The 13,934-nt window shown below is 41.5% G+C and overlaps 1 protein-coding gene across 2 annotated transcripts in view; it reads left to right on the forward strand.

Moving 5' to 3' along the window:
- xpnpep2 (X-prolyl aminopeptidase (aminopeptidase P) 2, membrane-bound) overlaps positions 1-13,934 on the forward strand; it is a 96,262-nt gene that overhangs the window by 46,922 nt on the left and 35,406 nt on the right. Inside the window, exon 1 of one of the 2 annotated variants that reach the window (XM_020592841.1) lies at positions 6,956-6,974. The exons of the other annotated variant lie outside the window; for it this stretch is intronic. The gene's annotated coding sequence lies outside the window, so the exon portion shown is untranslated. Of the gene's footprint in view, positions 1-6,955; positions 6,975-13,934 lie in introns of those variants that run through there. 2 annotated transcript variants of the gene reach the window in all.

Consider the following 13,934-nt stretch of genomic DNA (forward strand, 5'->3'; position numbering starts at 1 on the left):
AAGGGGGTTTTAAATACAGTATTTAGTTGATGGCAACTAAAAGTACAGTACATAAGTATACAGTAGTGCAGTATATAGTACAAAATGTCATGCTGAAATACTGATGCTAAAGCTATGCACCAGGCAAAAAGACAGCACTCTCACCAGTTGATGTTAAAGCAGAAAACAGAGAAGAAACAGCATTATGACTTGCACTGTAGAACTAGTTAGTCTTTAATAAAAGCCTCCTGGCTGCAGCTTGGTTACTGGTAGGCTAGTCAAACCCACAGCTTAAGTTGAATCAGATAAGAAGACAATTATAATGCTGCCCAAAACTTCAACTTTTACCCATCATTGGCATACAGTATGCACATGATTAATTAGCGAGCAAAGTTTTATGATGGCAATACTGTCTTGTGAGTAAGAGTTATCTGTGGGAAGGATGACATACTGTCTTCTGTTTGGACTGGCTGTTATCTTCATTCTACATAAACACTTTGTCCAAAACAAGAGCTCAGATTTTTTGTCACTCCCACAGGATTTGGTGACACTTTGATGAATCTTTTGTCACATTGCAGTTTGTGTTTAACTTTCCTTCAAGCTGGAGTTTGCTGAATAAGTTTAGTAAGACAATCTTTGCTCTCATGGGGTTGAAAGAGTAAAGTAAATGATAATGTTCTGGATGCAGCTTGTAAATGAAATTCTTACTGCATGCCAAGAATATACTGTAGACATTTGAAAAACTGTCTCTCCAGGGCTTGTAACATATTCAGTGCCTGATATGAGGAGATTCTGCAGATATAGGGGACGAGTTTGATTGACCTGTTGAGGGTACCACTCTGTCTGTTGTCAGTGCTCCTCTCCCAGTGATGAAAACATCCTACTAGCGCCTCACGCATGGCTAACTCAGACCTATCACAACAAGCCTGTCTCTCTCAGCCTGCCAGACATCTGTGTACTGCGTGTGTGTGTGTGTGTGTGTGTGTGTGTGTGTGGGAGAGATGGTGTTGCAGGCCAGAGAGTGAAGGACTGGAAGTGACATACACCCCCTGAACCAGCCAAGGATTAATGACCTCCTCAGGCAAGCTCCTCCAGAAGCATGTGGACAGGTAATGAGGACTTCCGCTTGCCGCTGTTCATCCATCCGTCGGCCCTGCTGGATTCATAGTTTTCTGCAGCTTCCAGATGTAGAACCACCAGTAGAAAATGGGACACTGGTGTCCTGCCACAGATACAAAGAAGATTCCTCCAAATAAAAAATAAAAAATCACTCTTACCTTGAAACTCCCCTGATGGTTTGTGGACAGGGAATAACATTTTAGAGTGGAAGGCACCTTTGGTGGTCTGATTGGCGATCGATTTCAGGTGAAGTCGGCCTCACTGGTGGCGTGACAGTTGACAGGAAACTGGGGAGGCGAGAGATATGAGACACTGCAGGGACTTCAATCAAGGTCCAGAGGCAAATAAAACATGGAGAATGTCACTGGGGTATCCTGACATTTTGCACTATGAGCAAGTCTGAAAAGGCTCAAACACCAACTGAGAAGTGAAAACGGCAGCTATGAATGTGAGTCGCCTGCATGAGAGGACATGTCTTAACCCCTTTGACTCTTAGCCCTCTAGAGGCATTAATATATACACACACACTAAACTGAGTATAGCCCTGGTCAATATCACTATAATGTTTCAAATTTTGTCAATTTAAGCCGAAGAAGAATGAAGGCAGTTATTTTGAAAAACTATAAAGGTCCATATTAAAGAGCTAACTGCAGCAAACATCAGTATTTTGTGTAATTTTCGTAGTGTGTATGTGCTCAAAATCGTGTCCCGCCAAGCTTCTTGGCAGTGGGAGTCATCTTTTCATTCAGCCTTTGGATGTACAAACATTATAGTGGCGTCTTTAAGTGTCATCTCCCCTACTAGACCTTTTGCACTTCTACATTGGCCGTGTCCATGCCAAACGTGCTGAATCCCATCTTATCTGGTTTCATCTGACCAGAGAATGTGCTGCCTTTCCAATGTCAGTTCAGTCACTGAAACACCGGTTTCCACAGATAATCCTTGTGCCAGGTCGGAGGCAATTGCTTTCTGTTTTTCATTGCGAGGCTGTGAATGTATAGCGACTTGTGGATAGCTTCAATTTTCAAGGACGACCACTTGTGTTATTGGCAATATGGTTTTTCCTTCTTAACCACTGCTGCAATAGAGTTTCAGTTTTTGCTCAGTAGCCTGCTGATGCTCTTGTACCCTCTCCCATCATTATATAGTCTCACAGTCTGGTTTCGTATCTTGTTACTCGCCATGTGGAGCCATGTTGCATAAGGCACAATCCGGAGCTGAGAAAGCTGTGGTGTTCACAGGTTCTTTTTTTAACCTTGTTCATGCAGTTAGCCTTAATTAGAATTCACAGGTGTACTCACTTTTCAGTGAGGTTGCACTTTGGGGCCTGTATTTTCAACGTAGTCTATCTAACCTCTTTGGTTTTAATTATACATAAGATCTAGTTACACGTCAACACGTCAAATAATGCAGTTAATGTAAGATGGTGATTGTTAACAAATTAACATTGTAGTGATATTGCACACAGTTTTGTTGTATATACAAACCAGGAGAAACTAATTTTAGAGGTTTTTGACACCTTTGAGTGTTAGTCAGAAATATTTGTGTTTATGTTATCCAGTTGAATATGATTCACTTGGCTGGCATTTGGAGACTGCGTGAAATTTGAAGAAAAAAAGTATTGTTTATAATCATGAATGCTATGTGTGAAGTGAGTGACTTTTGGAAAATCCCTCTTTTCATGTGAGTCATTGTGCCCATATTGTGCGTAGAGAACTTCTCAGCAGTACTTTACAGTCTTTGTGGTGTATTTAAAGCATCAGTTCAGCCAAATGGTCCAGCTTTCTCATGCTGACAGTTTTAGTTTTATCTGCCGAGGTTTTCAGATATCTTTCTCTGAGTCTTGACTTCTGCCTTCAACCTAGTACAATGGCAGTAAATTCAATTTAGTTTGTGCTACTTAAAGCTTTTGGAAATGACATTTGAAAAATCTTAAGTGATGAATGTTCTTGTCTTCATAAACAGAAGTTTGTCAAGACATCCTAAAAATCCATTTACTGGCTATTTCCAGGGATTTTGGCCACAATTGTTGACCAGACCTGTAAATTATACCTTGCACAGATTATACAGATCCGTACAGGTCTCTATTTTTAAGTACTCTATTTTTATTCCTATTTATCTCGTATCACAATGAGCATTTCTTTGTCTGTCTGCATCGTTTACTGCCTGTTTATACTGCTTAGTTTGGTGCTTGTTAATATTGCTTTTTTTTGTTATATTAGCCTTATGTTGGTTTACTGTTTACTTGCCCCTTGCATGGGGATATGTACATGCACATTGAGAACCAATGTACCAGACTCAAATTCCTCGTGTGTCCAACACACAAGGCCAATAAAGCTGATTCTGATTCTGACCTCTAATCGCAGGGTTTGGTGGTTTGATCGCCAGTCTCTGGGCAAGATACCAAACCCCAAGTCGCTGTCTGCGGCCAGGCCAGTGCCTTGCATGGCAACTCTGCCATGCGTAGCAGCAATTGTAAATTGCTTTGCCTGCTAAGCTAGATAATATAGTCCATTTATTTAACTGTTATAATTCTAATTGATGGGAGACCACGTAACAGCACTGAAAGTTTCAGTAAAAGTTATTAAATGGACCTTTAGTTGTATCCTGTAAGCACAGTCCTGGTTAATTCACAGACCTTAATCTGAACAGTTTTTCCTGCCTGTTTATTATGTATAAATTCATTCCATTAAATAAAGTGAGGGTTATGTTTCATCCTTATGTGATACAATTGAACTGAACAGGTAATGTGCTAAAGGGTTTGTTAAAGGTGCATTCACTAAGATTTTACACATAAATCGAGTGACAGTGGGACAGGATGTGGTGTCACTCAGCTATATTACCGTTTCGATGACACTCTGCTGCCTCCAGTCCTGTTGTTATTCTAGCTTCCCTGTGTTGTCAAAGTATGGTTTTCTATAGTTTGTCACAACCAGGCATCCGTAGTTTACATCATTAATAAGAAACAGGATGTGATGGGAGTGGCAAAGAGCAGTTAGGAGTGGCGTATGGTGTCGGTTTGTTTTGAGTCTCAATAAACATAGAGGAGTTTTAAGGGAATACTTTGGCATTATTACAACTTGGGTCATATATTTATAGTTTTGTCTTTCAGCAAGCACTGATAATAACAGTGTAAGAAATCTCTCAGCTTGTAATCGGATTCTTTATTGGCCAAGCATGATTAGACACACAAGGAAACTGATGTTAACACTGGTTTGTCTTACTTTCCTTTTCATCTCTGGACTCAGCAGCAGAACTCAGAAAACAGTGAGGTCTTTTGTATCAATTTAATGTACACCAGTGTAAAGTGCAGTGGGTAATCATGAGGTAATAGTTAGGAAAGTTTAAGGAGGCAGGTGGGCCGGCAGGCCTACGGGAAAATAGAGCACTCACTTGGCTCGGCTGCAAGAAGCCGCACAGACACCGCGGACCGAGAAGGAGGTCGATAAGAGAAGAGCTGAGCAGGTCCAATGAGCACAGAACGTAGGCTGGTAGAGCAGGGACACCTGAGCAGCGAATCACATCCAGCAGGGCATGAAAGTAGGTCAATAGAGTACCACACCTAGACAGACTCAGACACACAAAGGGCCAGACAGGCACACAAGGAAAGGGGAAACAAATAAGCACAAAGGGAGAGGGAGAAGACTACACACTCCCTGACACTTGACTCCAGTACAGACGCTCTCAATGTGCTTAATAAGGCAACAATGAATAAAAAAAATTAAATAAAACTATAATAAAGTTCAAATTTCTTGAAAGACGTCAGTGCAGCAAGAAACATGAGCAGTCATGCTGTCATACAGGCTTTACACAAAGGTTAGACAAACAACCATCACAATTTACAGACAAACCTTGTAGTTCACTGTTGACTGACATCTAAAATAAGAGTTTTTACCAACATCTCTGGGGTGCTTGCTTTTGGTTTGACCTCCAAATAAAATATTTTACACCTTCTCCCACTCTTAGAACCAGCATGATCACACAGGGTCAAATAACTGGTGCAGCCCTTCATGTCCCAAGCTATTAAATTTTCAGATGCTCTGCTTTTCACCAAGCTCAAATCACTTCTTGCCAACCAGACTAGAAGTGCTGCTGGGGGGCGAGGAGCGGGCTAACATGCTGATACTAAAAAGGACCCATGCTGGTGAAAAGTCTTTGAAACATGAGCATGCTATACATTTCAGCAGACATTTTCCCCAAAACCAGCTCTGAAGAAAACCTGACAGAGATGCTGTCCGTGTGACTTTAATTAAAGTCTGTGCTCCTTCACCTTGTTGTGTTTAGTGTGTGCATTTGTTGGCTTGTCTGAGGTAATTTTGTGGTCCAATACTCACTGTCAAATTGTGTAGTCACATTAGGGAAACTTGCAATAATGCACAACAACAGTTAAGTTTATCCCTGAATATACAGTGTGCACACTAGCCATTGAGCTATAGCATTTGATTAAATGTTATTCCAGTAGTATGCAATTTAAAAAAGGCATTGATTAGGCAGGTTTGATCCCTTTTGCCCAGTTTACAGAGCCAGACAGTACTACATTATATCTCTATCTCTCTTTATATAAATACATATAATTTTATTGACTTAGATGTAAAAAGATCTATATTCTTCTGTTGTTTTTGAAAACTTGACTTCATTATTAATGAAGCTTACTTTATTTTACATCTGTGTTAGGACATTATGTTCCCTCTGTAATCTTTTTCTAATCTGAAGCATTTCAGCACTTCCATTAGTCCTTAATCTTAGAACCAACTGATCCGTCTTATCCAGTTAATTGTCCAATTGTTTAAATCCACACAGCGAATAGGGGGAGCTCCATCATCCAGCTCCTGAAGAGCGCATAGGGTGCTGGCTCAGTGGTCATGTGTACCATTGCCCAAAACCCAAAACAACGCCTACCCGACAGACTTGCTCGTGCCACTTAAAAAAAACCTCAAGCAATCACACTCATTGGAAAAAAGAAGCATATGTTTACTTAATGAGGCTCAGCTGTCCAGTCAGTTTCACTGATGTATATCTCCTAATCTGGTGATGGGGTCTGTGAGGCTAACAGGGGGATTTCAGAGGCGATGCAAACAGACAGATAGCAAAGTGTGTGGCGGAGGCCGGGCCCAGGATGTCAGTGTTCAGGGTGGGTGACAGTGTTATTCCCTGCCATCTGTTTCCCAGGCGGTGGTCCAGCAGCGCTATGTTAATGCACAGGCATGAGGGAGTAAGGAGCAGCCCACCACGCCACTCCTGGCATTGCAACATTTCATATTAACATAGAAGTGTGTTCCAGCCTCTCATGCCTATTTGTAGGGGTGAAGTGGGTTTGGTTCAAGCTACACACAGATAAATCAAACAGCTCTATTACACTCAGACTGCCCATCTGTCCGTCGTCTGTCTGTTTTTCATGTCCGTGGCAATCAGCTAAAACAAAAATCACAGTCACAATTTGCTCCATATTGCTGAGCTATAAAGTTACAGAATGCAGAGAAGGGACACTACTGAATTAGCGTTAAGTACTGTAGAACAGTGTCTTCTCTCTAAATCTTGGCTTAAAGTTGTCATTTCATGTGAATTTCCCATGAAAAAGCTCTTTAGCTTTGAAGGCAAGCAGGATGGTGAGAGGCCTCAGTGTTTGGTGATGCTGCAAATGCCATAAATGACATATCATTTTCTCTTTGGGTATGTTACTCAAACACCAAAGGAATGTTATGAGAGCAGTGGGGTGTCATCACTCAGCCTTGTAAGTGAAGACCTTATAAAGGCCTGAATCACTCTTCCTCTCTGTCTCTGCTGTCACCCTCAGGAAAAGTGATCATGCCGTAAATCACCTTGGCAGCTCTGTGTTTTGAAGCGGCAGACTGCCCGTGGCCAGTGGCATTTTATAGGTTGGTGTTTCACTCCATGTTGTAGACACAAGGCCTATGAAATTGTGTTTTGTTTGTTTGAAGCGATGAATCAAAGTTAGGGATGAATGGAGAGACTTGTACAGAAAGAGTTCACTGGAGAACCTCAGCCCCACCTTTGTCCAGAATCTGAATTCAGCTAATTTTTTTAGCATGGAAAGCAGAGCCTTTATTGCGTTCTCCGGGGACATGAACCTGAACCTATCAGCGTTAACTTCGTTATCATGTGCTTTATATATATAATAAATTACTTTGTGTGAGGGCTCATGGTTTAGAGAGAAAACTAAAGCTGGTTTTGACTTCAATCTCCTGCAGCAATCTGGGCCATGCTCTGGGTGTCAAAGTGCAATGATAAAGAAACTTAAAATAATTACCTCACTTGGAGTAAAACAGATTTTCGCCAGTAGATTTTCAACTCCAGAGACATATATTGATTTTCTACTATTTATGTATTTTTATATGTGGATGTTAAACTTTTCTGTTTGTGTCCCTTAACACCTAGCCACAGAGGGAACATGTCATAAGTGCATGCATGCTTGCATACATCTGCACAAATCCAAAACAGGCTGTTCATAAGCTCCAGGGAGAGAGGGCAGGGTTATTTCTTCTTGATACCCTTTGTTTGAAGAAAAAGGTGTTGACTGACAGCTGAGTTCCTGGACCCTACTCAGCCAGGGTTCAGTGCGGATGCCTGGCTAATGAGGTTGACTACAGGGATTATAATCAGACAGGGAATATTAGCGTTCTCATGTGTCAGTCAAGACGAGAAAACCTCCCAGTGTTGCAGTGTAAAAGTGAGCGTTTCGGCTTCCGATTGGTTCATATTGACCATACACCAACACAGAGCTGTGTTACACTGTCCCCAGGGTGGTTTTAATACGCCTCAAGCCTGTGACAGTTAATGGAAGGAGTTATGTTGGGAAGTTTCACCATGGGTCTAACTCCAAGGCCCTGGTGGATATTAAGGGCACTCTGCAGCGTACAAATTATCTGTTGTCGGCTTTTTGGCAGTAAAATGTGGTTGTTTTAACCTTGCAGTTTTTAACCTCGTAATAATGATTCAGCAAATGACAGACTTCAAGCTGGGACAGAATCCTGTTTTACCCTGAACTGTGTTAATGGGCATCACATTTCACCCTCTCCAACCTCAACGACACTCACCTCTTCCTCCCTGTTTAGGCCGTTTTATAGAGCGAAACGGCTACAGAAAGAGATGAGCGCTGGAAAGAAAACATTAAAAAAAAAGAAAAAGCACCGACGCAGAAGAGCCATGTGACATATGGAAGCCATCACAGGCCTCGACTCCTATCTGTGTCGGCAGTCGTGGCCTGCTGGTACCCACTAGTCACTGAGGATGATGGGAATAATCTGTGGAATTGTGATAAGAAGAGTCACAATCCTTTGAGCAAAGGATTTCAGCACTGGGGGATGGAGGGGATGGTCTGCGAGTGGTAGATGTTATTGCAAGGTGCAAAAGTTCGCTGGCATTTGCAGAAAACAGGTGCCCAACAGCTCAGTGGGGTTCAACCGGGTTTAGTAGGGCTCGGCTTCTCACATTACTGCCTGCATCAAATGCCCTGGACACAACTGAAACCATAGCCCTACTGCTTCCTATATTTACATCGCCCTCTAACAAACTGTAAATGTTTGCAACACATTCTTTTGACAAATTAAACAGTTTGTAGTCTGTAACAGATGCCATTTTCCTGCCTGCAGTTTCCAAAGATGCATTTGAATTATTTCTATTTGATTTCTGTTTAGATTGCAGTGGCATTTTTTTGGCAAATGTAAGAAACTGTAATTAAAGTACGAAAGGCATAATTGGAAAAGGAAATTGGCTTCTCATCTTAATTTACATGTTTGCACTGTTGGAATTGCCTAAAGGAATGAATTAAAAGTGTGTTATTGTACTGTAACCCAGAGAGTATCTGACCACATTCATTCAAGCTTCATATCCTGGTTCACTGCAGATCTAATCAGCTAGTTCAATGATGTTTGCTCCCTCAGGTCATGTTCTGTTCTGTTCTGTTCTGTTCTAGCTCTAAAAATGGCAACATGTATAAACAATAAATCAAAGATAAAACTTTATGCATGACTGGAAAGATGTAGGTACAGATAGCATCCAATTAAGCATCAGCACATGTGAGGAATTATTTTTGAGGTTTTATAAATCCTCTTGACCTCAACATCTTCTCTTTTTGCTAGACCTCCCTTTTTTGTTAGTGAAAAATTTATTGTAAAGCTGTAAATTTTTTATAACCCCAATTCAGAGGACCCCTGATGGTAGGCTGCGGAGCTGTATCAATCTGAGAGTGAGTGCCCTGTGGCATTTTCATGGGCAGGCACCTCAGCACACACACAGCTTACACACTTTACAAGATTCAAGGAGCTACATTGACCAGCATCTAGTGTATCCCTGAAATTTGTCCTTCACTAAAACAAGTAAGGCCCCTACTTTGAATTCCAAGCTTCAAAATAAATGCAACTTCTCATGTTGTGTGACAGTGCAGTCAGATCTCTCGGGTCCTCCACCTCCCCTGAGCCACAGAGAGCAGGACCTCTCAGATATAGCACCTCACAGACATGAACACCTGGGATTTATTAGTAATCCAGCTTGTGGTTGCATGCAAAAAAAAAAAAAAAAGTCTTGGCCTTTGTCTCAAACAGAAGAGAAAAGTTGAAACTTTCAGTCTGTCTCTTTGTTCTTCTTTACCTGCCTTTTATCTGCCTCCCTGCTGCTCGTGCATCTTCAGTGGTCTTGTGGGGAACGGGGGGGGGGTCTTTTCAAGCTTGACTAATGTGGTCGAAATAGCGTGCAGGATGGTGATGGGGGAGCACCTTGATCTGGGCCATATCTTGTTTGTTGTGGAAGCTTTACTTCAGCTGATACCACTCTCATTTTTTCACTTCCCGCCACTGCTTTTCTTCATGAAATAACAGCTGCCTGACCTCTTGTCAGCCTGGCTGCAGTGTTCTGGATCCTCAGGATGGGACGCCATGTTAAGGCGCAGGATGTAGGCCACGTCATCACTGCGGTCAACAATGCTTGCCTCATGTCTCATTTGCTCGCTGTAATCAAGCACTTCGCTTATCATCAGGAAGTATTTCTGCAGGAGATATTTTTTTTGTTTGTTTGTTATTTTTAAACATATGTATTTCCTTAAGTGCAAACAATAAGACAACATCCTTGGATGGGGAGGGGACCGTGCCAGCGCTGTGTGCAGCTGGAGGTGACACAGCATATTGTGGTACAGTAATGGAGTCATCCATCAACAGGCCCCATTAAAACACCTTGACAAGCCAGCTGATGCCAGTGGCCATGGTGACCAGTCGAGCGGCTGATGTTTGGTCTCATACAGTGGCTGTAGAAACACTCAGTGCAAGGACGGTCCCACTGACATGTAAATGTTAATTTGTTTACTGTGTTTTTATCATGTTTATACTTACATGAATATTCTGCTTCTGTAACTATAAGAACGTGAATTCAGACAGCAAGTGTGAAGTCAAATGTCACTGTAGTGGAGATGTTACTGATTGTTCCTTAGTATGTTTATGTAAATATACAGGAACGATGTGGCCGTGAATTAAACAGCCTTGCTTTCTGTTTTAACCTTTTGCACTATGCTCTATATGTGCATCACAACTTTGTAGAGCAATAAGTGTAAAAAGCAGCTGTATGACTCTAAAGTTTTTGCAGGAGATTCTGTTTGCCATAAGTTTTTAATCAGACAGGAAACAGTGATGAAATACTGTGGCATAGGGGAATGTGTTTTGGGAGTCCTTTGACAGGCAGGGGTAGGCACTTTAGAATACAGCCGGCAAATTAAGGCATAATTATTTAGCTTACACAAGTGCCAATAAAGCACTTTCTAGATATGGAAGTATAGGTGACGAGGAGAACTACGAATGTGGTCAGTGCAGTATACCAACAGTAAATGGAGAATTGGTTTATATGTTTGCAGTTTAGCCAAATTAATTTTCTTAAATAACTGTCCATACTGTTAAACATTGCACCAGATAAAAACAGATTTGATCAGATCAGTAGCCTCAAACAATAGTGAAGAAAGGCAGCGACAGAAGGAAGCAGCCCAGCAGGTCAGCAACCCTGTGTCCTAAGAGGAGGAATAAAACCATAAATCAGATGATATTTCAACAACTCATGTGTTTCTGGTCAAAATGGCTGTTTTCTACCCTTTAAGGGCATTGTTGTTTGTTCCCTGCATTTTATGCCCTCTCAGAATTCATTTAAGCTGAGATAGAGCAATTATGTGCAATTTCAGCTCTCAAGCCCTTCTCCAGCAATCTCCATGGCGATATTTAAAATGAGTCAGACAGCAGACACAGACAGTGGTTTTCTGTTGACCGCTCTTTGTTCGCTTGAAGTTTTTCCAGTTTATAAAGACATATATTCCTCCTCAAATCCTTTTCACTGATTTAAATAATTTTTTGCTTTGAGAAGCAGTCAGACAGCAGATGGCTTTAACTTATTGTACTGAATCCCTCAAGCCTTATACAAGAGTGTTATTCACTATATTTCATTAGGGCCCAGCTGAAAAAGCCCCAGCGAGCCCCAGTATGTAAGCTATCTTTGACCAGTGATCAGGATCCTATTCAAAGGACCGTATCTCCCCTATCTGAGGCACCTTGACAGGCATCCTCCCGCATTCCTCTCCTTTTGTTTGTAGAGGGAGGGGAAGGACATTAATGACTCTTCCATTGACTTGACATCCTTGGAAAATCCGCCTTGGCCTCACACCTGCTACCTATAAGTTGCTGGAATCTCTTCACATCACTGTTAAGGATGTGCTGCCTGGAAAATATGCGGGCTGCTTAAGGTAGCGCAGCATGTGTCGAGGAAACAATGAAGAATGTCAACCTGGACACTGCTTCCACATCCATCAGGACGGCCAAGAATGCAGCTATTGTTCAATGAAAACAGGCTCTTCATCATTGATATTGAGCACCTGTAGACTTAATATACTTTTAAGCTCCATTGTGCTGTTGTTGCCTTTGTTTTGACTGGGGTATGGAGGCCAAGGCTGAGAGGTTGTTGTGCGACAGAGATTAATTGATTGTGGTTGTTTATTAACATAATTTAAAAAATAGTTTATGAAGTTTGCCAACAGAAACATTCAATCTGTAGCTGTGACAAGTAGTAAGTTTGAAATGTGCACAGTGGCTAAAAGACCAAATGCATTTAGCAGCACATAAGCACCTGTGAAACGACATGTTTTTACACTTTGGCTTTTTGTATGGAATAACCAAACACGGCGTGTTAATTAGTGAGTGTGAGAGGTACTGCTTGATGGATTTTGTTGCCTTTGGAGTGATGCCGGGTAGCTTTTTTCCCTCTTTTACAAGTCTTTACAATAAATTGAGCTAACTGGCTCCTGGCTGTAGGTTCATATTTATTGTCCAGACACACACAAGAAAAGGCTTTTCCTAAAATGTCAGGTATTTCTTACCAAAACATCCTCACTTTTAGTTTGTAACATGAGCCCTGATCCAAAAGGGCTGCATCCTACAATTCCCATAATGCAATTTAATAACATTTTTAAATGACCATATCTTTCACTTCCAGTTTTTAATGTTGGCTTTTTGCTCTATGTATCAACACTTAATAAGGGTTGCTTTTTCAGAGCAACAGAAGACATTATATACAACTTAATGTGTAAAATCAGTGAAATTCCTCTTTAAACTGAAGCATCACTTAATTGTTTTACCTGTCAAATAATGACAACATCATTATGATAGCTTCAGTGTTTTGTTTCAGATGTTCATATCACAAATCAGAATATATGACTCTTTGGAACAGTTATCATAATGTGCACCATGTTTTTGGTGGCTTCTGCATTTGATTGTGACGTGATATAAAATTATTAGGGATGTACAGCTTTTTGGCCCTGTCAGTATGTGTTTGAGGACCTGTGATGATGATTCCAACAGTTTTTGACTTTGCTATTTGAAGGCGCCTTCCCTAAGCACACATCACAGCTGATTTATCTTTACTTTAAAAGCTGCTAGTGTACATCACCGCTGTTACTGTTGTACTTTGTCCCTGTGGAACTAGCTTAAAAAAAGTCAAACATAAAAGAGACTTTAGTTAAGTAATGCAAAGCTATTTAATATGACAAACACAGTAGCTGTCGGCCTGTGCACCAACCTATAAAAAGCTGCGGTAGGGTTTAAATGGTTTTAACAGATCCACAGACACTTGATTCTGTGGATCTGGAACTGGTTTATGGGTCCAAACAGACCCATAAGACTCTCTTATGAATGCTGTGACGGCTCTGCAAATCTCTGGATGAGGCTGATACCTGAAAACAGTGCAGATGGATAGAAATGTACACAATGTGTCTTTACCACGTACTGAACCTAAGACAGACATAGTTAACTTTTTAAGGTCATGGGATCTTCACAAAAAAGATGTGATCACTTTCAGTGAGACCGAACCTTCACTTTGAACTGTGCTGTTTGTAACACGCTCTCCCCAGGCAGAAAGCAGGCTATGCACTTCAGGTCACCTCCTAAATTCTTGAAAGGTTAGACATACAATCAGGAAATTTTCAATGATGGCTTGCGACAGCTCAGCAGGGGTTCAGGCTTCCAGCTGTTACAGTGTGTTGTGCCCTTCCCTTTCCTCCATGACCCCCAAAGCCAAAGGTACCACACTGCTGCCCTGCAGTGATGGCCTGGAGGATCTGAGAGAGGCTCCTGGTAGATTTATGAGTGAGCACCAGAATTTTGTTTAGCTAATTAATTGCTAATAAAAGTAGTCATTGGTTGCAACCTAAAATTTGGGGTATTTGGACTCTTAAACAGACCAAAGTGTAGAAAGTGTGACACATGCATATGTGATATTTCATCCATCCATCCATTTTCTACCGCTTAGTCCCTGAACGGGGTCACGGGGGGGGGGGGCTGGAGGCAATCCCAGCCGCC

Source organism: Monopterus albus, unplaced genomic scaffold (assembly GCF_001952655.1).
Source record: "Monopterus albus unplaced genomic scaffold, M_albus_1.0 scaffold2.1, whole genome shotgun sequence".
Lineage (NCBI taxonomy): Eukaryota > Metazoa > Chordata > Actinopteri > Synbranchiformes > Synbranchidae > Monopterus > Monopterus albus.